At 45.4% G+C, this 24,599-nt stretch overlaps 1 protein-coding gene across 2 annotated transcripts in view; it reads left to right on the top strand.

Annotated features, from left to right (window-relative positions):
• MIDEAS (mitotic deacetylase associated SANT domain protein) overlaps window positions 1-24,599 on the top strand; it is a 128,010-nt gene that overhangs the window by 59,987 nt on the left and 43,424 nt on the right. Inside the window, exon 1 of one of the 2 annotated variants that reach the window (XM_036735574.1) lies at window positions 11-429. The exons of the other annotated variant lie outside the window; for it this stretch is intronic. The gene's annotated coding sequence lies outside the window, so the exon portion shown is untranslated. Of the gene's footprint in view, window positions 1-10; window positions 430-24,599 lie in introns of those variants that run through there. 2 annotated transcript variants of the gene reach the window in all.

The following is a 24,599-nucleotide window of genomic DNA, read 5'->3' on the forward strand; positions in this document are numbered from 1 at the left end:
TGCATGCTCCCCCCGCCTCTTTTTTTTTTTCAAGCTGTGAGCTCAACCGATGAGTCAGAGCCATGCAATCCTGACACTGCATCGCAGGGCTGGGGGTGACAGAGAGAGAACGAGGGAGAAAACACGGGCTCTGTGCGAATCAGGTACTCAGAGCAGGACTTAGCCCTTGCAGGACGAACCGAGGGTGACGGGACGCCAGGGATTTGCAAGCAAACTTTCCACTCCCTCCCAGGACCCGGGAACAGAGGGCCCATCAGCCAGGAAGGAGGGGGTGGGTGGGCAGCGAACGTCGGTTTGTTTTTAAATTTGGGGAGGTGCGTGCAAGCTGCTGGTGGTTCCCCGGGAGATCGAAATCAGTCCACTGCAGCAGGAAGGGAAGCCGATGTCGGAGCCTGCTGGCCCGCTCCCAGTCCTCGGGGCAGGCATGGGGTAAGTGTGACACCTCCCGGGCCCCTGCAGGGTCCCAGAGGCCTGGCCACTTCCACCGCTGCGCGCTGCTAGCTCCAGCCCCTGCGGGTCGGGATCGGCTGCATGCAAGTAGTGGCTGCTGCGAGGATGGTGGTGGCCGGGGCTGATCCGACTACAAACGTGCAGCCGGGGCCTGGAGCTGGTGGGCTTCCAGCCTCCGAGTAGTGATGGCTCTCGGAGATTTCAGTGCCCGATAACTTTTGTGGGTCGCGGTGCGTGTGAGAGTGTGTGTGCGCGCGCGTGTGTGTTTCCCCTCCCCCTCCCTCTGCTGCGTGTGCGTGCAAACGGACTGTTTGTGCAGCTACGCAGCTCAGTCCCTCTTGTCTCCACCAGCCGGGGCGCGGCCACCGGCGGAAAATCCTTCCGACTGGGGGCACTCGGCCCCCGCGGCTTTCGGGCTACTCTGTTTAGCTTTAGTGGAACGTGATGGCCAGGACAGCCTTTTGAGAGGGAGGGAGAATCGGTGGCTACGTGAGGGAGCTACACTTGCGAGTTGCAGTGGTTTGGCCCTTGGCGGGCTTGGGACGGGACGGCTGCCCCGGAGTTGCGAAGGGAGGGTGAATGATGCGAGAACCCCATTTCCTCGCCGGCATTTTACTGCCTGAGTCTTATTGGAGCAGGGCCATGGAGTGGTGGGAATGAGGGCGAGCGGATGGAGAGGCAGAGGCTTCGAGGGCTCTAGGCAGACGTCTTAGTGCCGCCCCCGGTACACGGACTATGCTGGCGCACCTCAGACCTGTCATCCAGCCCCCCTCCACCACCACCCCCGGCCCCGACTCCCACGCACCCCTCTCCCCTGCCCCCCACGATAAAAGGCTAGGCCAGTCCCATCGTGAGGCTGTCAACTCTGGGCTTGGTAGCCTACAGGCCCATGGGGAGCATAGTTTAGGGGTTGTTTTTAACATTTGAGGAGGAAGCTGGGACTAAGTAAGGCTGGTCCTTGCATGCTGCCCAGAATTGCCTTGTGCACCTTCTGGGATCTGCACGTCTTGGATCCTTCTGTGCAGCCAGTTTCTGTAGCCACTGTATAGTCTCTCTTCTCATCTCCGGTAACCCCAAGTTCTGCCGGCACCGACCCTGATTTCTGAGCATTCTTCTCCTAACCCTACTTGGTGAACGAGATACCAGGAGCAGGGAGGATGTGAGGTCTAGGGAGACCTGTTGCAGCTTTGGGGGTGGTTTCCAAAAGGCTAGTCTGTTGGAGGTGCCTCAAGATTCTACTGGGCTACAAGCATTTGGAATCGTACTTGAGATTCCACTTTAAGCATTGCCTGGTAAAAGGAAAAAGTATTTCCCCTTAAAACTTTGTGACTTCCTGGTTCTTTAATTCCAAATAGGCCTTGCTCAGCAGACCTTAATTGAAGAGGGGGAGAGGGAGGCGGTTACAGCAGTCAGGTATTGAAGTCCCAGTCCGGCAATAAAGATCTATACATCTGTTGTTGAAATTGCTGCAGCTGGGGTGGGGTGGGGGAAGTGTAAGGCTAATCCCAGGGAACAGGGCTTCCACAAAAGTCTCTGTGCCTTGGGTGGAAGGGAAAGCTTTTTGCACAAGAGTAACACTCCTGTTTCCAGGTTCCCCTCTTGTGTCTTATGAGCCCTAGTTGGAACATTACAGCTCAATCTGTACTATCTCTGGTTTGTTACTTTGGGTCCTTTCCTATGAGGAGAGATGGGCTTACTAGACATAGGAAAAGAAAGCCCTGTTGTAGCTGTGAGGGCTGTCCCTGTGGGCTAGGTAGGTAGGGGCAGAGAGTAGACCAGCCCAAACAAGTCTAATTATTAACCATCTACCCTGGTGGCCTCCAGAGGTGGTGAAAGGTGGCTCTTCAGAAGTGGTAGTCCAGATATAGGTCATAATAATAAGACTAGTATTTACATAGCACTTCAAGGCTTGCAATGCACTTTACAAATATTATCCTCCCAGTAACCCTGGAAGGTAGAAACTTATCCTGATTTTACTGATGAAGAAGCTGGAGTAGATGAGATTAAGTGACTTGTTCAAGGTCACACAGCTATTTGAGGCCATGGTTGAACTCAGGGTTTCTGACTCCAGGTCCTGCCCTAACCACCATGCCAATTAATTAGTTGCCTTAATCTCACATGTGGTCTCTCCTTTTGCTGTTGGATGAGGAGAAAGGAAGGTTTGGATTTCTCCTGCTAAACATCTTAAGATAAAAAGATTAAACAATTCCAGCTTCATTTTCTGCCTTCTTCCATGAGCAGTGAAGAAAACATAAATAAAAATTAAATTACAGTGATAAATTGTTGACCCAATTTAATGTTAGCAGGTAGGGGCTATGCTACATTCCCTAGTATGATTGGGCTGTAAATAATGATGTTGGGTTTTAGGAGCCCAGGCTTCCTCTTTCTTGGAATCAGAGGTTTCCCTCAAAACCCCTGGAGTAGTTGATCATTTGACATCCTCTAAGCTCCACAAGTCTCAGGTTGGGCATGGAAAGGTCGAAGGCAGAATGTTGTCTCCTTCTAACTTCTACAGGCCTTGCATACCATGACCCCCTTACTTTTAGAGCAGGGGGAGAGGGGGCTTTCTAAGTTGCCTTACTGGAACACAGTAGGAGGCAATTTAACTTTTAAACACAGGATTTAAAAATAACTCCAGCATTTGGTGCTGTGGGCTGCTGCTTTTAATAAATGGAGGGGAAAAGACAACATGCTTCATACAGATTAAGAAGAAACCTCTCAGAGTCTCTGGGCTCAGGCATGGATTAGTAAAGTGAAAGATGTAGCTGATCCTACTGGTTAGCCAAGTCTGCTCTGTGAGACCTCTTGCATGCAGGGCACAGAGAAGCTCCTTTGGACCAAGGACATAGTTCAGGGACTTACTGTCTGAATTTCCAGGTACCCACAGCTCATTTAGAGGCAGACGGATAGACAGAACTTCCAGCCATCAGGGCCTTCAAAGCTTTAGGGCAAAAAGCATTAGCCCTGGGCCAAGCAAGTCCCTACATAGCTTTTAGGTCCTTTGGGGTAGGTCTGATGAAGACAGGGGCTTTTCCTTCCCCCTACTCATAGAACCAAACAGTCATAGAAGGTTAAGTTGAAAGAGATCCTAGAAATAATCTAATCCAACCCCCTCTCATTTTTCAGATGAAGAAATTGAGGCCCACAAAAACTTCCCAAGGCATAAAGTCAGTGCAGAGCTAGTAATAGGACTTAGGTTTTCCCATCCTAAGTATTTTTTGAGGTGACTCCCCTCTGGATGAAATGTGACATTCAGTGCTCCAGGGTAAATGAAAGTATACCTATGTCCTAGAAGGATCTTCTCACATTTGGCTTTAGTCAAGCTGGATGACCCTGTTTCTGGAATTTGCTTTTTCCCTCCACTCCCTGGAAGAAGACACCCATCCACTCCAAATTTTCCATCCTGTAAGACTTTACTCAAGTGCAGCCCCTTGCAGGGGAGCCTTTCCTGATCTCTCAGACATAAGTAATTTATCTCAAATAATGTCTCCTTCCTTGGTTCTGTCAAAGCATTTTTGTTTATATTTTTCCTGTATATTTATCACATTCGACTTTGCACTGGACTTATTTGTATGCTCTTATCTCCTTCGTGGTGTTGTAAGCTGCACACTTAGATTAGTATGATGCCATGGAATGTGTACTGACTTGGAATTGTGAGGAAAAATCCCACTTTTGATATTTACTACCTGTGAGACCTTAGTCAAGTCACTTAAAAAATCTCTAGAATGAGATGGTTGGTGTATGGTCTCTGATCTTCTTTCCAGTTCTATGATCATATTGTTATAAACTCCTTTGAGGGTAGGGTAAGAGTCATTTGTGTTCTGAGCGCCTCGAAACTAACACATTGACCTTTTACACAGCAGGTGCTTAATAAGTGCTTGAATTGTGGTTATACCTCATGGGAATGGGGATAAATCCTGTGCAGGTCTTTCAGAGACAAACCAACCTTGAAAACTGAGTGGATGGACATTGGATTACATTCAATTTAAGGCCGCACTGATCTAACCAAACGTTTGTCAGCTTGTTGGAAACAACAAGTGAGGAATATATAGAGCACAAAAATGTGGCCGACATTTATATAGTGCTTTAAGGTTTGTGAAGGGGTTTACAATCATAACTCTGTGAGTTGGGGGGGGAGGGTGGGGGTGGTGTTATTGGCATCCGGTTTTACAGATGAGGAAAATGAGACTGAGGGCTTAAATGACTTGAGTGACTTAAAAGACCACTTGGTTCTCAGTCAAGATTTGAACTTAGGTCTTCTGACTTCAAAGACTAGCACTTAGTCAGTGATACAGCTTAGCTGCCCGTGAATGCAACTATGGCAGAATGTGAGCAAAAGATCAAAATATGGGGCAGTGAATTAAGAGAAAATTGTGGATAGGGTGATAGGTGGAAGCTAAAAAATGAAAAGAACTTCTAGAAAGCCAGGTCCCATTCTGTGCCTCTTTCTTCCATATCCAAAACCCACTTCTTATAAATAGAGCTCCTACGATTCAGGAAAGGGGGGGGGCGGGGAAAGCGGGGCAGAGGGGAGGGGGCGGGGAGGATCTGATAGGAAGAGAGTTGGGAGAAAGGCTCAGGAATTGGAATATATTCCATTAAAATTTGTAGACTAGATTTTGTGAGCAAGTCATTGATTGCAGAATTTCAGAATTAGAGGGAACTTCAGCAGTTATCTAAACTTGAGTCTACCTGACATATGACAGTCTGGCCTTTGCTTGAAGACTGGAGGAGCCTCCTACCTTCTGAAGAAGACCATTCTACTCTTGGATTGCTATTTTTTTTTAGCCTAGAATTACTTCTTTGCAGCTCACCCATCGGTCTTCACCCAAGTCAAATGCCTGTTCTACTGGACAGCCCTAGCTACTGACTCCCAACTTCTACTCTTTTTAAGGTTACGCAGCTCTAGTTCATTCAACCAAATTTCATATGACCTGAACTTAAGGCCATGGGCATCATGTAAATGTTTCCTGAATATCACTGTGGTGCAAGAGGGGTCCAATTTCAAGGGAGCGGTAATGATAGCAAACGTTTATATAGCATTTACTGTGTGCCAGTTACTTACCTCGTTTGATCATCACGACAACCCTGAGAAGTAGATGCTATTCTTATTCCCATTTTACAGGTGAGGAAATCAAGGCAGACAGAGGGAAGTGACTTGGCTGGGGTCCTAGTAAGTGTCGAAGGTTGGGTTTGAACTCTGGTTCTCATGACTCCAGGCCCGTTGCTCTCTATCCATTGTACCCTTGGCTGTCTAGGAAAGACAGAAGCCCACTGGATTTGATCTAGCTTGAAGATGGCTGACTCTTGATCGAAGATTTAGGGTGGAAAGGAATCCTTGGAGGCCATTGGGTTCAACCTCTTCCTCTTACAGATGATGAAGTTGAGACCCAGAGAAGCAAGTGACTTGACTAAAATACTGAAGTATTAAATACTGAGGCCAAGATTCAATCCAAAACCAGTGTTCTTTCTACTATGCTTTACAGTTACTGCCTCAAGAAGCTTACAGTCTCCCGGTGGGAGCTGTCTGAAGCAACAGAGCAAAGGGACCATTGAGCAGGGAGCCATGGTCATAGATGCCTCTCTTGGTGATACAGCCAGGGATGGATTTAGGGACAGGCCCAAGCTCCCAGTGGTATTGAGGCTTCTAGGGAGAGGGTCTCAGAAGACTTGCCCAAGACCTTTTATTTGGGGTATGTTAGGAGTTTGGCTTCATGTGAGTTGAACGGATTGTTGTGTATTAAACGCTAGCCAGCGGGGGTGGGATGAGGCAATGAACATCTTGGAATCATGAACTCTTATTAAAATAATCTGCATCTGAGGTGACTTGCAGCTGGAGATGGTGAACTTTCTGTGTACAGAACTTTATGTACAAAAGAGCTTTTCACATTTAAGTCAGTATTCAACAGAGAGGTGTTGTGTTAGGTTAAGGGGGACAAAGACAAAAAAAGAGACAGTTTCTGCCCTCCAGAAGCTTATATTCTGAGGGGGAGTGCAGAGAAGGGTACATCAAGTAGACAAATAAATAGGAGTATTTACAAGTCAGTACAGAACAATTTCTGGAGGAAAGGAGAGCTTGCTGCTTATTGTGGGGGAAATGATTTGAAAAGCCTTCTGGTAGGGAGAGGCCTTCAAGTTAGGAATTCTGCAAGGTGGAGGGGGAGTAGGAGAAGGGAATTAGCTCTGTGCCAGGCACTGTGCTAAGCACTATACAAATATCTCATTTGATGAAGATGAGAAGTAGAGATGAAAAGAGGTTGCTTTCCAGACCTAGTGGGTCCCACCTGTGCAAGCACAGAGGGAGGAGGAAGGTTGTGTATGGAGAACAGCTACCAGGTCAGTGTGACTGGAGCAGGGAAAGGGGATTATATGAAATAAAAGGGAAAGGAGCCTGATATGCCAGACTTCAAATGTTAAGACTAGGAGAGGTTTTTTTTTTTTAAATTTTGTCCTAAAAACAATAGGCAGCCCCTGACGATTTTTGAGTAGGGAGTGATTTAGTCAGATTTTAAAATATTGTTTTGGCTAGGTGGCACAGTGGATAAAGTCCCTGGAGTCAGAAGGACCTGAGTTCAAATCCTCCCGCAAACACTAGCTGTGTGACCTTGGGTAAGTCACTTAACCCCAATCATCCTCCCCCCCCCCCCCCCCAAAAAAAAAATCAGCATCTGTCCGGATTGGAGAAAGTAGAGAAATCTTCCTGGCTTTTCGAGCCAATGACCAGAACTCAAAATTCTCTTACACCCCACCCCTCTCTGCTTTGATACCTTAATAGCAGAATAGGGAAGACCTAACCTCCATTCAGGTCCCACCTCTGGACCCATCATTGTGTCCCTGAACAGGGTAATTAACCCTCGGGCAAGTCCCAGCTTCTTGTTACTTCTCTAAGACTGTAAATGGCAGAAAAGATGCAGTCTGTTTTGTTAGCTCCTCCTAGAGAGCTCCCTACACTGATGAAATCACAGTCACACAAAGTGTCTGTGAAATAGGGGTGGTGTGAGCCTCCAATAAGATACTATTTGTAAAGTACCATGTGAGTTCAGTTGTATGGGGTATCATTTATTATCATTATTAAACTTGGGGCAAATACTGGATGTGTCTTCTAGAGGCAATTCCCCAATGACTGAAGGAATATATTTTTTTCTTCCCTCTGTTAATTATTTCCCATTTTTCCTGTATATATTCAGTCATTTCCCACTCTGCGACCACATTTGGGGTTTTCTTGGTAATGATACTGGAGTGGTTCACCGTTTCCTTCTCCAGCTCATTTTACAGATGAGGAAACTGAGGCAAACAGGGGTAAGTGACTTGCCCAGGATCACACAGTATCTGAGGCTGAATTTGAACTCCAGGCCCAGCACTCTATCCATTGTGCCACCCGGCTGTCCCTATCCTGTATATAGCTTGTTTGTATATATTTGTTTTTTTCTCTTCCCCCCCCCCCCCATTAGATTGTAAGCGCCTAGATGGTAAGGAAAGGTCTTGTGCCCTTTTTTGGTATTCTCTTAGCACTGGGCTTGCCACATAATAAGGTGCTTAATGTTTAATGATTGAATCATTTTCTTCCTCTGGCTTTATAATATTCCCTGGGCCTAATAGGTGTATCTGTCAACCTGCAATGACCTTTCTCCCAATTTCCACCTCATCTGGCTCCCGATTGTGTTTGCTTCCAGCATGGAAAGGAAATTCTATCTTTGTTAGGCTCCTCTTGAGGCACCGGAGCCGTTGGGGCTGCCTGAGTGGTTATTCCTGAGTGATTGAAATTACATGGATCTTTTCCAACCTCCCTGGATTCTTGCCCCAGGAAAACCCAGTGCTGGCCAATCTTTGTCTTTGAAGTCTTTGAAGGTAAAGCCCCGTGGGCTTGGAACTGACCCTTATCTAACTACTAGGGAATGGAAGCTGTTTGAGGGTAGGAACTGTTTCTGATTGGCTTTGTATTCCTAGGACCATTCAAGAGGCTTAACAGATTTGTCAAATAATTGTTTTTCTGGAGAGAGAATCGTTTTGGTATCTTGGACGTACTATCACCACATCCCAATTTTTAGCTGGGGTTGGGACGATATGTTGAGAGATCTTGGCCCGGTACCATTGGGAAAGTGCTGGAAAAATGGGGTAGCTTTTTAGTGACATCAGGTTGTATGTGCTGGCCCAGATCCTAGAACACACCCAAAGCTGTGCATTTAGCCAGTGAAGTGTCATTTGGGAGGGTCAATCAGGATGTTTAGATTGATAAATTCCCTCAAATTCCCCCTTCTTTTGGCTCCACCTATGGCCGTTGAACTCTGAGCAGGTTTGATTGGGGGGTGGTGAAGGATGGGGCTGAGAGCTTCAAGCTTTCTCTTTGACAAACAAAAAATGAGGGAAGCTGCATTACATAAGAAAGTTACCACAGTTTGGAAGCCAGCTGGGTTGTTGTTGGTTTTTTTTCCCCTGGGCTTCTTTCTGCCTGTTGGCATGTGATTGGGTGCCTTTGTGTGTGCCCAGCCTTGGCTGGGCTTGTAGGAATGATCTCCGAGGGGGGAACTGGGGGCATGGGAGATTTTTGCAGTTCCCGGTGACTGGTTAAAGACTTCTCCCCAAATATGTCTTGCTGTCAGTCCACAGGCCTGTCTTCCAGGCTGCCCTGGGCCTGGCTAAGGTGCTCTCTCTCCCCTGTTCTCCTTTCCCCTTTGGCCCCGAGGACTTTGGTGATCACATTTTTTCCAGGCAGTTTCTCTGTTCCTTTCTGCTTTGGCTGGAGTTTGGGGCCAGAATTGAGGTTGGGGGAGGGAGTGGCATCAGTCCAGATCTCGGCTCGGAGGGGAAGCACAGGCCCATATTAAGCCAAAATGGGGTTTTTCCCTGAATGCTGCTCTTCCCCCTCCCAAGATACGGTGGAAAATGAGATCTCTGGAGAGGAAAATAAACAATTAAAATTGGCTTTCCTTCAAGTCAAGTCAACAAGCATTTATTAAGTACCTACAATGTGCCAGGCACTGTGCACTCACATTCTAATGAGGGAAACGATATGCGAAGGATTGTGTTCAGGCAAGCTGTATACCAGACAACTTGGAGATAGTCAGTGGAGAGAAGGCATTAGCATTAAGGGGAATTGGGAAAGGTTTTCTGTCGAGGGTAGGAACTTAGCTGGGACTTGAAGAAAGCCAATGAAGCACCGGTGTTGCTAGAGCTGATTGTTAAATAATTGGTCAGTGTGATCATTTACACCCTAGAAAAAGACAAATACCCTACATTAGGTTTTCATTTATTGTTTTGTTAGAAGTTTTAACTTGAGAAAGCCATAGAGAAATGTTAATAATGCAGATAAAACATAAATGTGTGTCATACATACTCTCCCCCCCCCCCACCTATTGTTAAACATTTACCAGCAAAACCATGAAACCCTGAGAGAGAGAATTCCATGGTGGAAAGAGGATGCCAGGTACTTTGGGAAACCTTTCTTAACCCCCTTAGTTTTAATTGTCAGTGCCTTCTGCCGTCACATTATCTTCTATTTGCTTATTGGTTTAAATGTTGTACACTCTCCACCATTCTCCCCATAGCCTTTAAGAAATTTTCTAGGAACACTTGAGGACATTTGCCTTGTAACTTTACAGCGTGTGAGTTCAGTAGTATGGGGGAAATTCCAGTGTGGAAACTCCCTCCACTGGTGCCACCAAGTTTTGCACATAGTAGGTACTTATGACAATCTTTTTGAATCTAATTGAATTTCCACTTCCTGCTGTATCCAGTTTTGTTCCAAAAACTTGACCCAGTCTTCAGCTGCCCCTATTGAGGGAAAGGGCTCAGCTGCTCCAATCTGGACTAGAGTGTTTTCAACCTTTTGCAATAAAACTTTGCAATCCGACTGAGGAGGCCACACCCATACCTCACCCCTTAAGGAATCAACCTCCTTGCAGCTCCTGCCAACCTTTTGGGAGTCCTAACCCTCTCTGCTGGTACAAGGCTTCCAGTTCGGCTCATACCCGCCCCCCCCAGGCCCTTAGATCATGATCATGTTATATAATGTTATAATGTCAGAGCTGGCAGAACTTTAAAAAAAAATCCTGTGGCCCAACCCTCTCGTTTTACAAATGAGGAAGTCAAGGCCCTAGCCACTCTGGTTAATGAGTGGCAGAACTGGGGCCCTATGGAAATGGAGGCCGCCAGCCCCCCCCCCCCAAACAACGGCCTTGCATCCCCAGCTTTTAAAGGGGACGCTGGAGAGAGTCCTCCTTTTCCCATACGACTGGGGCCAGAGGGAATCCATCAGGAAGCCCTGGCTTCTGGGTGTGTCACATCACAACTGGGCTTTTTTATTTTTCTACTATTATCTGTGTTTGTTAGTGGTGAGAAAGAAGGCAGCCATACTCAGTGAAAGCAGAAGTGCTGGTGCTCTAGTGAGGGAGGAAGAAGGGGAGAGGAGAGCCTTTTACTCTACTTCAGGCCTCTCCTGTCCCAGTGGTAATTCCTTGCACAGTTGAAAATAAACGTCCCACTCTCTGTTGCTAGCAACTGCCTTTCCCTGTTGGCTCCCGACAGAAGAGGTGCCAAAAATAACCAGCTGTGCTCTTATAATTAGCAGGACATTAAGCACTAACCCCAACATGCTATGGGGAAAGGGGAGCTCCCGGGGCCTCCTGAATGGAAACAGAGGTTCCCAACAGGCCTCTCACCCAGTGCCCAGAGCCCTGGAGCCTGTCCTCAAAGTCCCACTTCTTTACGCCCAGTGCATTCCCATCTTTCTTCTGGTAAGGATTTCTTTTCGTTCAAAAAAAATTTAATTTTTTTCCCACTGCTCCCTGAACTCTACTCTGTAGTCATATGGGCTCTGCTCCCCGCCCCACTCATCTGGGGACTGGGCAGCTGAGGAAAGTAGGGGAATCACTTTTCCTTTCTGCCTGTTCTTTCCCTCTGCAGAGTTTCCATGGTCTTACTTCTGAAATATTTCCCAAACTATGAAGTTTTTCCTAGGCAAGACTGTGAAGTTCCTTCATTCCTTTATTCATTCAACAAACATTTGAGAGTTCCTCTCCCCACCTCCAACCATAAAGAGGAATAAGACATGGTCTGTGCCCTTAAGGAGTGTGTGTGTGTGAGGGGGGGGTGTGGGGGGGTGATCTGTATGTATGCTGGGGAAAAAAAAATGCATGCTGTCGAGCTCTCTCCCTCTCTCTCTCTCTCTCTCCCCCTCTCTCCCCCTCTCTCTCCCTCTCTCTCTCCCCTCCTTCGATCTCTCTCCCTCCCCCCCTCCCACCTCCTCCCTCCCTTTCTCCCCCTCCCTCCCTCCCTCCCTTTCTCTCCCTCCCTTTCTCCCCCTCCCTCCCTCCTTCTCTCCCTCTCCCTCCCTCCCTCTCTCCCTGTCTCTGGTGCAGTGAAAAGGAAGCTGATTTGGGAGTCAGAGGACTTGCATTTAATTCCTGGTTCTGCCTCTTATTTACCTGTGTGACCTTCCTTGATTTCCTCACCAAATGCAGTTACTGGATGGTTTTGTAGGGCCCTTTACAACTCTAAAAATCTATGTCCTGACCCAAAACAGAGTTTACTAGTGTGTGTAAAACGTTATTGGAGATTTGGAGGAGAGAATTCCCTTTTGGCTGGGTGAGGTCAAGCGACCCCATCATGGAGAAGAGCATTTGGACTGGGCTTTGAAAAATGAATAGGATTTCAAAAGGCAGAGCAGTAGGGAGAGGACATTTGGGGGGGTTTGAACAAAAGCAAAGTTTTTCTGGGGGCACCCTCCCTGTTTCCTTTTCAGGACTTATACTTTCCCTCCAAATCCTAGGTTGCCTAGGGTCCCCTCCAGACTGTACTTGGTTTTGGATAGATTTCCTCCTTGTCCCCTCCCCTTCTCTCCTCTCCCCTTCTTTTCCTACCCACTTTTCTCTCCCCACCCCCCCACCCCCCGTTCCCCCCTCCCCTCCCCCCCGTTCCCCCCTCCCCTCCCTCCCATTCCCCCCTCCTCCTTCCCCTCCCCCCCGTCCCCCCCTCCTCCTTCCCCTCCCCCCCGTCCCCCCCTCCTCCTTCCCCTCCCCCCCCCGTCCCCCCCTCCTCCTTCCCCTCCCCCCCCCGTCCCCCCCTCCTCCTTCCCCTCCAGGTTAAAAGGGTAATTAGGAATAATAAGGTGTCAATGATGGATAACAAGATTCATATGGGAACTTTCCTAAGGGTCTTTGACTTATTATGGATAACACTTTACCCCCAAGAATCTTTAATAGTGGAATTACTACCGTTTGTGGCAGACCTAAAGCCAGCCTCTTTCAAAATCCCTTTATTTAGGCAATTACATTAATATGGGATCTAAGGCAAGCTTATCAGGGAGCAGGAATTGCTCTGGTTTCAAGGCCCAAGTTGCAGTTAATTGCTCAGGGCCATAGGGTGCTAGTGAGGCGACTAGCCTGCATAGGGCTGCAAACAATGATTGCTGAAATATTGGATATGAGCACAGGTGTGTTGGAGGCTACAGGGAAAGGAACAAGCATTTATTAAGGACCTATTCTGTGCTAAGCCCTTTATAAATATTATTTCGTTTGATCCTCACAAACAATCCTGAGGAAGGTAAAAGGTTGGATCTGATTTAGGTCTTACTATCCCCAAAGCTTCTCATTCTGCCCCAAACATTTTTCCAACCTTTACAGCCCAATCTCTGCTACAGAGTTTGGACCATGGCAGAGTATGTAATCCCTGGTTCTAAAATTTCCTTCTCCTTTAGGTTGGTAGAAGCTTTAGGGCCCTGGGGCCCAACTGTCTGGCCTGGTCCATGCTTGGGAGCCTTATTAGCATGTATTCCAGGTTTGGATTATTTGTGAAGACCCATTGCCAAAGGCCTCTGGGTGTATTTCAGGAACATTAAAGAATAAATCAACATGGGAGAAAGGAGCTGCTGCTGTCTCAGAAATGAAAGAAACTCAAAGAATTTGTATTCACTTGAGCAGAGGCTCTCGGGCTGTGTTCCCCACCCCCTCACCTGGTAGATATGGATGAGCCTCCAAAGTGGACAATCTTCAGTAGCCACACTGTAGCCGGCTCACCTAGGCTTTCCTCGGGGATTAGGGCCAAATGAAGCTCTACATACTTGGCCAGCTAGGCCAGTTCCTGGTCTGCATTTCCTTAGGGAAGTAGGTTACTACTGTTCCAGCCCCTCACCTAAAAACAGGTCACCTTTTAGGCCACTGGGTAAAGGGTAATGAGTTGAAAGTCCTGCTACCTTCCTTCCTATGTTTCCTGCTCCTACCCCAGGAATTTTTCTCCAAGTATGTCAGAGTCGGCTCTCCATTATCTCTAAGGCTGATGGATGGAGCAGTAAGCTGAACATTCCAGACCTATAGTTTGGCTTCCAGTTCACTAGTTGCTGGGTGGCCAGATTTCAACTTTGGTGACTCAGTTTCCTCAGGTGCCCAAATAGGCTCATGCTAGAATTCTTCAAAAGAAAAGTGCTCTGGAGAGCCTGGATAGAATTGTTTTGATCAATCAACAAGCCTTTATTAAACACTTTCAATGTGCCAGACTCTGCTCTAAGCTCTGGGGATAGAGAGAAAGGCAAAAACAGTCCCTGTTCTAAAGGAGCTTACATTCTGATGACAAGTTCCATGGACAGATTATGGGGGGAAGGAGCATGGCCTGTGAACTTGGATGAGAAAAAGTTACATCTTTCCCTTGCAATCCTATGTACTTTATTTTGCACATTCAAAAATATTCTGAGAAAGGATGTATAAATTTCAACGGACTGCTAAATGGAGTCCATGATGCAAAAAAGTTGATTCCTGTATCTTGTAGTGGAAGAGAAAATATGTAAATAGGTGTGTATGAGATACATACTGGGTAGATACAAGGTAACTTTAGAGGGGAAGGAACCTAGCCCTTTCAAGTTCAGGAAAGGCCTCTTGTTTTGGGTTTTTTTTTTAACTTTTTGTTTGTTTGCTTTTGATGGGGGGAAGCAGGGCATTTGGGGTTAGGTGACTTGCCCAAGGTCACACAGCTAGTAAGTGTGTCAAGTGTCTGAAGCTGGATTTGAACTCAGGTCCCCCTGACTTCAGGGCTGGTGTTCCACACACTCCCGCCACCAGCTGCCCCATTTTAAAAATATTTTGATCTTTTTTCGGGTTGAAGTCTTTTAGTCAACCTATGATTCTAGACACAGCCTCTTGAAAGTCGAATCTGAGCTGAATTTTGGAGGAAGCCAGGGAAACAAGACAGAGTTGAGGAGGGAGAGTGTTCATTCTGGGCATGCAGGACAGCCTTTGAGCTGGGAAATTAAATGTCTTTTGTGCAGTGAATGTGGCAGGATCTGGACAGGATTCACTGACTCACAGATTAGAGTATCCTGTTGAATCCTGGCTTTGCAGGGAGGGGAAGTGGAACCAAGTGGCAGGGGTTTAGAGCAAGGTATGCTGAGAGTGACTTTGGGTGTATCACTTGTTCTCCAGTCCTCAGTTTCCTCATCTGTTCTATTAGTTGTTCAGTTGTATCTGATCCTTTGTGGCCCCATTTGGAGTTTTCTTGACAGAGATGCTGGAGTGGTTTGCCATTTCCTTCTCTAGCTTATTTTCCAGATGAGGAAACTGAGGCAAAAGGGGTTAAGTGACTTACCCAGGGTCACATGGCTAGTAAGTGTCTGAGCCCAGATTTGAACTCAGGAAGATGAGTCTTCCTGACTCCAGGCCCAGCACTCTATCCACAATGCCACCTTGCTGCCTGACAACTAAGTAGGTACACTAAATTATCATCAAGGTCCTTTTTATTTTCATGATGCTATTATCCTAAGCAGCATCAAGATTTTTTTTCTGCATGTGAGAGACCATCAGAAAGGATGCTCAGCAGGAGGGGAAGTCAGATACTTGGTCTAAAACAGGGGTTCCTACCCTTTTTTATGTCATAAACCTGCTTGCCAACCTAGTGAAGCCTATGGACCCTTTCTCAGAAGAAATTTTAAATGAATAGAATAAAGCACACAGGGTTACAAAGGAAACCATTTAAAGTGAAGCAGTTATTGAAATGTGTTTTTTAAAGTTCCTGAACCTTAGGGTAAGAACTCTTGTTCTGTGCAAAGCATCCAACTATAATCAAGTTTGATATAGTTTCAACTCGCCTCCAGACAGAGGTTCTTAAACTTTTTAATATCGTAGCCTTCTTTGGGAATCTATTGAAGCCAATAGATCCTTTCACAGAATAATGTTTTATAGAATTACAAAATAAACTAGTTATATTGAAATAAAATGATCAAAAAGATTTTAAGTTCTCAGATCCCAGGTAAAGAATCTTTTCTTTTTAAAAAATTAATTATTGTTGTTAATTAATAAATTAAATTAAAATTTTCTCAATCAACAAAAATATGCCTTCCTTTCATGCTCCTCCCCCACCCTGCAAGTGAGATAGAAAGAAAAACAAAATCCTTGTTATAAACATGTTTGATCAAGCAAATCAATTTCCCCTAGTGTCTATGTCCACAAAAAGTCTCATTTGATGCTCTTGAGTTCATGTTCTCTCTACTAAGAGGTAGGTAGCATATTTTAGCATGAGTCCTCTGAAACTGTGGTTGGTTATTCTATTGATCAAAGTACCCAAGACTTCCTAAATTTGTCTTTATAATATTGTCACTGTATGAACCTTTCTTCTAATTCTGGTCTCCTGACTCTGTGTCAGGTCATACAAGTCTTTTCAGGTTTCTCTGAAACCATACCCTTTATCATTTCTTACAGTACAGTAGTTATTCCATCATTTTTATATACCATGACTTATTCAGCCACTCCCCCAGTTGATGGACATCCCCTTTCACTTTCCAGTTCTTTGCTATTACAAAAAAAAGCTGCTTTAAATATTTTTGTACATCCTTAGAATTTGTTTTGCTTCAGAATACTCTTGTTTATCTTTAATCGTTTGTCTTTTGACCTTTTTAAAATATTTTTTTGTTGTCTTGTGGGGTCATTAACTGTTCTTTGGTCCTTCTAATTTCAGGGAGTTTGTTGTTTGGGGTAAGGTTTTGTACCTCATGCTAAACTGTTCATTTAGTTTCCAATTATTTCTTCCATAGCTCTCATTTCTTTTCCAATTTTTTCCTCCAGCACTTTCATTTCATTCTTTTTTAAAAAATTGTTTAACCCTATTAAAAAAAACAACTTGCCTGATCCCCTCCAAGTTCTAGTTGAACTTATGCCCAAGCTGTGTTTTTCATCGAGCTTTTGTTGGCCGAAACATCTGTTTTAGAGTCATTCTCTTCTTTTGGGTTTGTGTCTTAAGCATCTCAGTCACCATGATAGCTCTTTATGGTGGGATCCTATTTTCACTTGTTCATCCTTCCAGTCTACTTCCTGACTTTGGACTTTATGTTAGATCCAGACTCTGAATGTTTCTGTAGGGAATGTCTGGGCTACCTCTGCTGCTGCTTTCATGGATTGTTGAGAGTTGAATTATTCCAGGATCTCAGGGTCAACTCAGGCTGGGGACCTGCAGAATTTTTAGTGCTTCTAAAATTGTTTGATCCAGGGCAACGTAGAATTTCTACCCTCTTGGTCTAAGTTCCTGACCTCAGTTTGGATCTGAGCAATACACCTGCAGGTTTTTCCCAGTTGGATTTCCATGGATTGCTGCCGGACTTGGCAGCTATCAGCCAGCTTTGCAGGTGCACAGTGGAATAACGGCAGACTCTCCTTTAGTCTTGGGCTTCCTTCTCCTGAGTATTCTGCTGCAGGCTTCAGATTGGTCTGGAGGCTAGAAAGCAGACCTTATTCTGCTCCTGGGGTCAGAACCACACAGCTGCTGCTTTTCCTTAGAACTTGCTCCTTGCTTGGTACACAATCAAGGGCCAAGTCCTCTTCTTATTAGGTTGCCCTGAGTGGAGAGCAAAAGAGTTACCATTTGTCATCATTTCTTTTGCCCTGCAAAAGATTGGGCCTGTCTTTTCTGGATTTGCAACTTCTTTTTGCTTTGGGGCATAGCCTCTTCCCTGCACTGGGTAAAGCCTTGTTCCCCATTGTCCATAGACTTCTCTCTGTCTCCCTATGCTGACTTGGGCTGGAAAAATGACTCACTATGATTTTTCTTCTTGGATTTCCTGATCAGGACTTAGTCTGGGGCATTTTTTTAGATGGGTTAGAGATGTGTAGGTGTGTGTGAGTTCCACTGAACTTCCTGTTCCTCTACCCTCTTGGCTCTGTCTTAAGAACCTCTGTTCTAAAGAAAGCTATTGGTAAAAGAATGAGAGAGTGGCTGTGGGGTTTGGAGGAGTAGAATGTAAGCTTTTTGAGGACAGGAACTGTTTCCATTTTACTTTTGTTCCTCCATGTTGACCTTGCACACAGTAGGCATTCGAGAAATGTTTGCTTGCTCAGTAGAAGTTGTATGAACCATTCACCTTGAAGAATCAGGTCAACTAAATGACCCATAGCCACTCATAGCTCTTTGACTTCAAAGCTCTGTATGTGGCCATCCATCTTCTCTTCCCAACTCACCATACCACAGTGAGGGAGACCCACTTCCCAGGCTGAGGCAGGCAGGGCTTCAGAGCAGGGAGCCCTGAGCAGACAAGGGATACCCACAGTCATAGAATGAGTGGAACTTGGAACTCTAGTACTAAGGCCTTTGCTATGATATCTTGGGACCTTCCCATGATCTCTTGCCCCATCTTTCCTAAGTACTACATAAGGTTAAAATCTAGGTGGGTTGGCTTTTAAGAAAGTGGATAGATATGATGTAGTGTTGATGTGAATGACATTTGGAGGGAAGGAGATATTCAAACCTGTTTCATGTGTTACCCAAGTCCAGATAAATTGAATGACAGTTGAGTATCTGGTCAGCCTGGTACAGTGCAGGCAGGGGTGTGTGGGAGCCTGCACATACCTGCTCATAAGAGCATTTTCACCTCAGAAATCAGTAAATGTTTGTTACGAATCAGGGCTTGATTTATTTTTTTGTTGATTATTTAGACTTAAGAAAGTGATGGAGAAATTAATGCAGATTAAACTTAAAAGTGTATGTTTTAGGTACATTTTTTTGTAGATTTCTGGTTAAACATTTTTTCCTCTATACCCCTGAGTGACAGGTATGTGGGATGAGCCAAGTGTTCCCGTATTAGCTCAGCCACTAGTGGAAAACCACTTCATCTCTTTGGGCCTTTTCTTTGTCATCTGTCGAGCAGGGAAGTTTGATAAAGTGATCTCTAAGGTCCTTTCTAGCTCTGTGATTCAATGACCCAGGAAGTCTGGGCTTCCTCTCAGTTCCACTCTTGATTCGCTCTGTACTTTTGCAAGGCACATTCTCTCTCTGTGGCTGGATTTCCCCATCTTTAAAGGGAGTGTGTTAGTATCTGTTCCTTTACTTACCTAACAAGGATGTCATGAGAGTAAGAATTTCTGAAATGTACTTTGAGATTCTCGGAGAATCATTTACCTGCTCTTAGCCTCATTTTGTCATCTGTGAAGTGGGGATAACAAGAGCACTGACCACATAGGTTCGTTGTAAGGAGCAAATGAGCTTTTTGCAAAGTGCTTTGAAAATCTGGAAGTGCTATTATAAAAGCTAGCTATTATTATTGAGGCAATTAGGTGGCCCAGTGGGTAGAGTCCTCGACTTGGAGTCAGGAGCAAGTCATCTAACCTCTTAGCCTCAGTTTCCTCATGTGTAAAATGAAGATAATAATGGCACCTTCCTTCCAGAGTTGTTATGAGGATTAAATGGGGTAACATACGTAAAAATGCTTTGCAGACATTAGAATCCCATGTAAATGTTAGCTATTGTGCTAGACGTTATTGGAGAAAGTATCTCATGGACTAGTAGGATCCTATGATTTAGAGCCAGGAGGGATTAGGGATCATTTAGTCCAACCCCTTCATTTTAGCAATGAAGAAGCTGAAGCTGAGAGAGGTTAAGTGTTTTGCTCAAGACCACATGGGGAGTAAGTGGAAGAGATGAGATTTGAACCCAGATCCTTTGACACTGAAGCCCAAACTTTTCCCTACTATGCTATGCTGTCCATTGTTCACCTTGAATTTGTATGGTATTTTATCTTTTTGAGAAACATTTTCACTTATATCATCTCATTTGAATAGATATTCTGCTCCTTATTAGCTCTCTTCCCTTGAAGAGTTCTAAGAATATATGTTGGTTCAGGGTGGTTGAGGATCTGTTTTGCTTTGAGGCAGGGGGCTTGACGGGATGAATTCTGAGGTTCTTTGTAATCCCAAAGAAGACCTGAGTTCAAATGTAGCCTCAGACACTTATTAACTACATGACCCTGGATAAGTCACTTAATTTCTATCTGCCTCAGTTTCCTCATCTGTAAAATGAGAATAATAGTACCTACCTTCCCTCACAGGGTTGTTTTGAGGATCAAATAATGTAATATTTGTAAAGCATTTAGCACAGTGCCTAGCAATTAGACACTTAGTCCTTCTTTCCTTCCTTCCTTTTTTCTTCCCTCCCACCCTCCCTCCTTCTCTTCTTTCCTTTCTCTCCCTCCCTCTCTTTCCTTGCCTCTTTCCTTCCTTGCCTCTTTCCTTCCTTCCTTTTTCTTCCCTCCCTCCTTCTCTTCTTTCCCTTCTCTCCCTCCCTCTCTTTCCTTGCCTCTTTCCTTCCTTCCTTTTTCTTCCCTCCCTCCCTCTCTTCTCTCCCTTCTCTCCGCCTCTCCCTCTCTCTTTACTTGCCTCTTTCCTTCCTTCCTTCCCTCCCTCCCTCCCTCCCTTTATGGTGACCCACAAGGTCATGCATGCTTGAGAAGAAGGAGGTTAAGGACTAGCTACCACCCTAATAGCATTAATAGCATTGGAGGTTGCACATGAGGCAGGAAGATGTCCCTTCTCAATTTCTGAGACAACTTCATGAATGGCGTTTACCTTTGGTACCACTGACTCTGACAGACTTTATGTAGTGGACCAGATGGCCCAAAGATCTGAGTCTCTATGGCATGTCTTGTGTTCTTATGCCTTAAGAGGGGTGGGAGTGTATTTTGCTTTCCTTCTGGGAGTTGAGGAATTGATTCCCTGTCGGGGTAGAAAGGGAAGATGCATGAAGGCTATTTAGGACAGAGATGGATAAAATTTACTGGATGTTATTGGCTCCTTTGGAATCTCCACTTTATGGGTTGCCCCAAGGTTGTATGGTGGAGTCCTTCTTGTTAGGAAGGATGGGCTTCAGAATTAAAACATTAGCCTCAGTGGTGCCCAGTTCTGTTGGATTTGTCTTCTTGATACCAGTGCCTCTTTCCCCCCCTTCCCTCTCTCTGTCCTTCTCTCCAAGCTTGTCACAAATGGTTCTTCCTGGCCCAGAATTAAATGTTTTCTCACCTCTACCTCTTAAAATCCCTACCCTCCTTCAAAGTATAATGAAATGTAACAGGAGAACTTTTTTGATCCCCACCAGCACACACACAGCACTTATTAACACTCTCCTCCTCTTGAAATTACTGTGTATGTACATGCTTTGTTTTTACTTGTTGTTTAGTTGTTTTTCAGTCATGTCCGACTCTTCATGACCCCATTTGAGGTTTCCTTGGCAAAGATACTGGAGTGGTTTGCCATTTCCTTCACCGTTGTACTTACTTTGGTGTATACGTTGTTCTAAGCAGAATGTAAGCTCCTTGAGGGGAAGGGATTATTTTTACTTCTTTATCCCAGCGGTCTGGCACACTAGTACATAGTAGGACCTTAATGAATATTTGTTGAATTAAATTATAAGAGCCAGCATTTCTATAGCACTTTAAAGTTTGCAAATGCTTAACATATATTGCCTCCTTTGATCCCTCAACAACTCAGTGAGATAGGTGCTAGCTAGTGTTATCCCAATTTTTCAGATGAAGAAACTGAGTTAGGAAGAGACTTAAGTGACTTGCCCAGTTAGACGCAGCTCACGTTTTGAGGCAGGATTTGAGTTTTGGGTCTGTTGTTTCTCAGCCTTACCTCAGCCTCTGGCCATATTTTCCCTACCCCCATCCAACCCTCAACTCTATTCCATTGGCAGACATAGTGGAAAAGTCTCTGAATTTGGAGTTAGGAGACCTGCATGTTCTACCTCTGGATTTGCCACTAACACAGCTAGCTCTGTGACCTTGGGTAGGTCTTTTCCTCTGCAAAATGAGGATGTTAGATTTGCTATATAGGCTCCCTTCCAGCTCTAATATTCCGTGGCATTAATGATATTTCTTTCATCTGACTCCAAGCTTGGACCATCCTCTTTGCAGAGTGTGATTGAAGAGGTTGAGGCATGGTTCTCCCTACCTTCTCTCCTGTTTCCTGAGTGAGATACTGGTTACCATTTGTGCAGCCCTGGCTTCTGCAGCAGTAACAGCAGGCTTTTCCTAGGTTGCTACAGTTGCAGTGTTATGGTTTCTTCACACACACACACACACACACACACACACACACACACACACAGCCTGTGTACCAACACCCACCACAATGCTTTGTTGGCTTCCTGGGGCCTTTCTTCACAACTTCCCTCCATCTGGAAGGAAAACTTGTGCCTCTGCCAGGTAGGGGGCTGGTTTATTTCTCCTGGGGTTTAGCCCTGTGAGCTAACACCCACATGAGAAAGCAGCACCACCACCCACCTGGATGGTTAGCTTACTGGAGAAGGGGGGCAGGAAGGGAGAGATGGGAGACAGGAGAAAGACTGGGGAGGAACAGAGGGAAAGAGTGTGTTTGTGTTCCCTTTATCCAGGAAGAGAGCATCTGTTCTGAACTATGGAGCAAACATGGGTTTTAAAATTTTTTATTTTAACTTTGCATGTATGCCTTGCCTTTGGGGCAGGGACTGTGATTTCTTTCTATCTCCTTGCAGTGTTAGATACATAATAGGTATTTGATAAATGCTGAATGAAGTCTTTTTTCCCCCCTTAGATTGGGGATTGTTTCTTCCTTCTTGAAGAGGACCAATGACAACAGGAGGAGGATGTCTTGACTTGCAAGTGAATTGGATTTAAGTGAGGCAGGGCTGTGCAGAGTCATCAGCCTCACTCTCCAGAGCCATCTGGGTCCAGTGGTGAGACAGGTTAGGATGACTGGCAATGGTCCAGGGTACAGTGGGAGACCTTGGCCTTTTTAAGCTGAGGTCTTTCCCCTGTCTCAGTTTGACTGAGGCAACACTCATTCAGTGATTAAAGGCTAGGTAAGAATTGAGGCAAAAGATGGCCTAGTTTGCCTTCTCAAAAGAATCGTTCTGGGAGGGGAAGACCCTTGAGAACAAAGAAGAAAAAACAATCTGTGGGTAGTAGTATTTTTTCCACTGGGGATCCAACTGGCCAGTTCCAGTTGGGCAATGTTACAATCTTCCTTCCTTCCTTCCTTCCTTGGGGAAATGGGAAAGTGAAGCATTTCTTCCAGGACTCCTGTTTTCTGTTTTCCTGGGAAGAGGCACACCTTGCCCTCACTTAGACAGTGAAGTCTGGACTGAGCCAGACCTGGGTTTTTTACTCACTTAGTAAAGAAGGCCCTCCAGGAGGTTGTTGTTGGGGCAAAGCCAGGGAGTCAGGGTAGGGTGAGCTTGCCCATTGCTTCAGATAATTCTGGCATCTACTATGGCCACTGGGGATGTTGGAGATGGAGTTACAGCAGGAGTATTGAACAGAGACTTTGACACAGGTAGAGTCCTCTGGAATGAATGGGGTGAGAGGAGTTGCTGGTTTAAGGCTGTCAAATGGAAGGGAGGTAGCCATTCCCTGCCCCCCAAAAGCAGATCCTCCTGAGAGTAGACCTAAGCAGCTCAAAACTCTCCAGTATTTCCCTGACTTTTGAGGTTTTACAGGATTGCAGATAACTTGGGGCTGAGCTAAGATGGAAGGGGTCACCTCAGATTTGCCATGTTCTTCTTCTCTCACTGTATAATATTTTCTAGTCAAGATAACTAGGTGGTGCAGTCATGTGACCTGTGTTCAAATCCTACATCAGGCCTTTTACTAGCTGTTGGATTTTGGGCAAATCACTGGACTTCTGAGCCTCATTTATAAGATGGGAGTAGCGATAGCATCTACCTCCCCAAACCGTTGCGAAGATAACACATGTAACTGGCTTTGCAAGCCTATAGAAATGCTAGGCATTATTATTATGGTCATTCTCTTAGCTTCCCAACACCGGACCATGTCTCTAGTGGGGCTGTGTGTAGAATCGTAGGCTGGCCAAGAGACTTGAGCCTGAAAAATGATCTTATATCCTTGTAGTCCAATATTCTCAATTTGCGCATTGTTACCAAGGCTCATAAAAGTGAAGTAGCCCATTTTAAGGTCACGTAGCTAAGAAGTAGCCAAGTTGGGATTTGAACAAAAGTCTAATTTTCGTGTGTGTGCGTGCGCGTGCGTGTGCGCATGCATGCGCATGTGTGTGTGTGTGTGATTTCCGTTATAAAACCATACCACATATTTCTGATGTTGACCCATTTAAGGGGGGCCAAAGCCTTTGGTTGAGAGGACTGAGGAGGTGGGGATTTCAGCACCTGCAGAGGCTGTTGCACCAGAATTGCTTCCCTGGAGGATAACCCTGTGAGACAGGTGCTATTATTACCTCTATTCCCTAATTACCCCCTACTTTACAATTGAGAAAACCGAGGGTCAGAGAGGTTGTTGCATGGGTCACCCAGCCAGTAAGTGTCTAAAATGCGGTATGACTCTATATGACTCCATGGACTTTTTCCGTGGGATTTTCTTGACAAATATACAGGTGTGGTTTGCTATTTCCTTCTCTGGTATGCCCCCATTTTGCAGATGAGGAACTGAGCAAAGAGGGATTAAGTGACTAGCCGTGGGTCACACATCTAGTGAGTGTCCGAGGCCAGATTTGAACTCAGATCTTCCTGACGCCAAGACCAGTGCTCTGTCCACTGCCCCACCTAGCTGCCTACTGTCCCTTATGAAATCGTAAGCTTTATACAGAAAGGAATCCTGTCTACTCCTTAAGTCAATCGATTTTATAGATGAAGAACTGAAGCAAACAGGGTTAAGTGACTTGCCCAGGGTCACACAGCTAGTAAGAGTCTGAGGCCCCATTTGAACTCATGAAGATTAGTCTTCCCAATTCCAGGCCCAGTGCTCAATCTGCTTCTATGTGCCCAGCACTGTGCTGGCTACTTTGATAATCAATTATTCAAAAGTACCGGCTGTTTTCCAGCTGCTGGGGTTAAAAAGACAAGTAAAACAATCTCTGCCCTCAAGCAGTACACACTCTGGATTTGGAGTTCTTAACTTTTTG

Source organism: Trichosurus vulpecula, chromosome 8, assembly GCF_011100635.1.
Source record: "Trichosurus vulpecula isolate mTriVul1 chromosome 8, mTriVul1.pri, whole genome shotgun sequence".
NCBI lineage: Eukaryota > Metazoa > Chordata > Mammalia > Diprotodontia > Phalangeridae > Trichosurus > Trichosurus vulpecula.